This window comes from Chiloscyllium plagiosum, unplaced genomic scaffold (assembly GCF_037043375.1).
Source record: "Chiloscyllium plagiosum isolate Xiang-an unplaced genomic scaffold, Cpla_swu_hap1 HiC_scaffold_38, whole genome shotgun sequence".
In the NCBI taxonomy this organism is placed as follows: Eukaryota; Metazoa; Chordata; class Chondrichthyes; order Orectolobiformes; family Hemiscylliidae; genus Chiloscyllium; species Chiloscyllium plagiosum.
The window spans coordinates 55,027,531-55,031,237 of record NW_028270176.1 but is presented as its reverse complement, the minus strand read 5'-3'; the positions used below and the strand labels follow the sequence as shown (position 1 = coordinate 55,031,237).

The 3,707-nt window shown below is 40.5% G+C and overlaps 1 non-coding gene across 1 annotated transcript; it reads left to right on the top strand.

Moving 5' to 3' along the window:
* Window positions 1-2,327: 2,327 nt before the first annotated feature.
* On the top strand, window positions 2,328-2,409 carry trnas-gcu (transfer RNA serine (anticodon GCU)). The gene has a single exon. It is a non-coding gene; the product is annotated as a tRNA-Ser (tRNA).
* Window positions 2,410-3,707: the final 1,298 nt, after the last annotated feature.

Below are 3,707 nucleotides of genomic sequence, written 5' to 3'. Positions count from 1 at the left end.
AGGGCACAGACGCTGTTCCCTGGATAGCAAGATATTAGAAAGTCAAGTGGCGTTGTTTACTGAGACATAATTTATCAGAAAGGATACAATAGGTTTAATCGGGATGATAGAAAGAATGAATGAGTTTACTCACGAGATTTGGGAATACTAGAGCAGAAACACACAAGTTTTTATGAAAACAAATGAGATTTTCACATAACGCGAGGTTTGAATGACTAAATCAGGGAAATTCCCTCTTTCAAGTGGAACAATAACTTTAGTTAGAGCTTCAAAACCATGAGTGAATGATTAAGAAAGGTTTGGATGAGAGTTTCTTCCACTCAATGGAATTATTTAAATCGTGAATGACTTTCCAGAAATAAAGTGTCGAAGCTGATTTCACAGTCTTTCAAAAGATACACGAGAAAACATACAAGGAGGGAATTTACCATTGAGAGAAAGTCAGTGTGGTTGCGTAACAATTTCGAATTTGGTTGAGTTCGGAAACAAAGACATTTCATGAACACGTACAACTGAATAAGATTGAATATAAAATGTTCATGGATTGGTAAGGTGTGATGCATTATGCAAGGTGAAACTGTAAATGGAGCTGATGTCTTAAAGTAACTGCAGAGATAAGTTATATCCTAATGAGTATGAATTGAATCGTCACTTGGAGACGCAACACCTACTTTAAAGATTTGACCACATTCACATGATGTTATGTATATTTCATACATTCGTAACTCGACCCAAGAAATCCACCAGGAAGACTCTGTCCTTTTGTATTGTTAACCCTCTGCACTTCTCTGCACCACGCCATTGAAGATAAAATATGCTCAGACCAAAATTCAATTCAATACAATATTCAAACGGTCCTATGTGATTTCTTTTGTTATTATTGCAACAACCTTTGTGGGTTTGCAACAAACTGTGTAACATGAAACCAGTTCAACATCTATTTTCCCGGAATTTAAAGCAGTGCACATGGGAAACGCTATCCATCTGCTGAAAAATCACCTTCGGCTCTTTCTCCACACATGTCTCTTCACTTTTTACATACTTGCAGTATGTTTGTTGATCAAGGAGTCATTATCCAGAAAAGGTCGTTTCTCAATCCACAAACACGGGTATCTTCCCATAAACTTGGCTTTGCACAATATCACCTTTTATCCGTACCCCTCAACACGACGACAAATTGAAGCTGCTCCATGTGATGCTCAAACGTCAAACTTCGGCACAGCACAGCCCACTATACTGGAACAGAGATACCGTGCACTGGTCACCTGCAGCACAAGAGCAACACATTAATGCTTACCTCCACATTCCTGGTTTTACCTTAACGTTTGGGAAACCGAATTTCTCTGATTCCATGGATAGTAACAGGGATTATATGATCATCTTCACCAGTGGTTCTGACCCCGAGTGAGTAAAGTGGTGAGCTACCCATTGCAAAGATGGGTAGATTGTTGAAATATACAATTTCGACATTTGCCATCAAATTCCTAAGTGTAAACCCCCTCTGAATTCTTTCACCGCAGTCCGCTGTTTGGGAAGTCTTCCTGTTGTGGGAAATGCACTTCCCCGTGTGTCAACTGCTGCTCCCCGCATTCGCTCTGGCACTGCACTCATTTTCCTTCTGACACTTGCTCACTGTGTTGCTGTGATCATACAGTGACTTGGTGTCGCACGGCCCAGGAAAATTATACAGATCAAGGGTTTTGCATTGTTGAATTCAATTGTCAGTTTAGCCTTATTTAGGATTTTGAAATTGTCTGTCCTGTACACAGGTGCGTGTCAAAAACATATCTGTGTGGAAGAAAGGTGTTCCGAATAATGACTTTGAGCACTATGCACTCTCCTCCAATCTGGCAAACAATTCCTCACAGGCAATTTAATAGACAATAGACAATAGGTGCAGAAGTAGGCAATTCTGCCCTTCGAGCCAGCACCACCATTCATCATGATCATGGCTGATCATCCTCAATCAATATCCTGTTCCTGCCTTATCCACATAACCCTTTATTCCACTATCCTTAAGAGCTCTATCCAACTCTTTCTTGAATGAACACCTCCTGCTGTCTCGGATTCTTCATTCCATTGACTTCAAATCTTCACAGAATTCAACAGACCTTGTTACATAGTCATTTCTTCATTTTTGTTCAGACCACTGTGAGCAGAGTGTCACAGTGGGAATGCGCTTGCCCCAGAACCCAGAGGTCAGACCATAGTCTTGGAACAGTACTGTGCTATTTATCATTTCACCAAAACAAGGGAGAAATATCTGCTGCTCTGCATAATTTATGCAATTCACTTATTGATAAGATTATAGGTGTTTAGGTCTGTATGACGAGGTGGCCGAGAGGTTAAGGCGATGGATTGCTAATCCATTGTGCTCTGCACGCGTGGGTTCGAGTACCACTCTCGTCGGTGTTATCGGTGGTTTTCAATGTTGCTATTTTTGGATGATCACAGCTGTCTTACTGAAATTGAAACTGCCATGTCAGTTTGTATGCATCGACGCTATCATAAAATCTCAAAGAATAATTTGGTTCTGTTGCCTAAACTGCATTGAAATGTAGATTGCATTGGGATATTGAAAAGGAGCGCGACTTTCTTTTTCAAGTCAAGCTGCTGTGACCTTTTATCATATGAAAGAGATCCAGGAAAACCAAATAACAAGAGATGTGAGGGGCATGTTTATGCAGTGGGATTCTTAATGAGCGTTTTGTCAAATGAAATCTGGAGCAGGTTGAGTATAAGTGATTCATCTTGGTGAGAAGAGCACAAAATAATGGAGATATTTCAAAAGGAGCAGGGCGTGGGTGTAGGGGCACCGAGAACTAGCTGTAAATGCACAGTAGAGAATTGCCGATGTGGGTGCTGTGCATGGGCACGGAAAGACTTACACATTGGTCTCGCCCTCGCCCCTTGCTCTCGCCATTGATGATTGCTGGACATAAGGCCCAAACACAAGATGTGGGAAGCGAGCTCGCTCTCGTTAGGCACACACTGGATGCATCACATTGAACTATGAAAAACTGGAGAAGTCAGCATATTAACTTTAGGGACTGAACCTAAACTGTGCATCAATAACCGCAGATTCATGCAGCATAAACATGAAAAATGATTTAAAGTGTCTTTATACGCATGCCATTAACAGACGTTTCGTTATAATACCCGTGTGGTTGAAAGAATAAGGCACCACATTTCAGATTGATGACAACGTAATCAATTTTGTTTTGAAACTGAGACCAATTTGATCATTTTACACAGTGAACAAGTTTATTTTAAATAATGCAAACCACATTCCCTTACCTGGAATAAAAGTGTGATTACATTACAAACATTTTCCTTGCTCAGTCGCAATTACTCAACATGAAAAATAGGATGTAATTTTTTTATTGAGCATACATCAATTAGCACCATTATCTATCTTCGGATTGACTGCAATATGCACATGCTAAATAAGGTTTAAGAAAGAATGACATTTGGAAATAATGATTCTGTGGTGACTAAAATCAATATTATGTTCTCATGATGTGGATTTCCCACCAATGGCTGCAGTGGTAGAAATGCTCAGTGGGTAATATTTCTATGACGGTATAGAGGTGTGTGATCTGCCAGGGATAGGAGCTCCCACTTCATCTGGAGCAGCGTCTGTTGACATGGACCAGGGAGCATTGTGACATCAGTCTGGGAGTTCCAACCACACTTGGAGCAGCTTT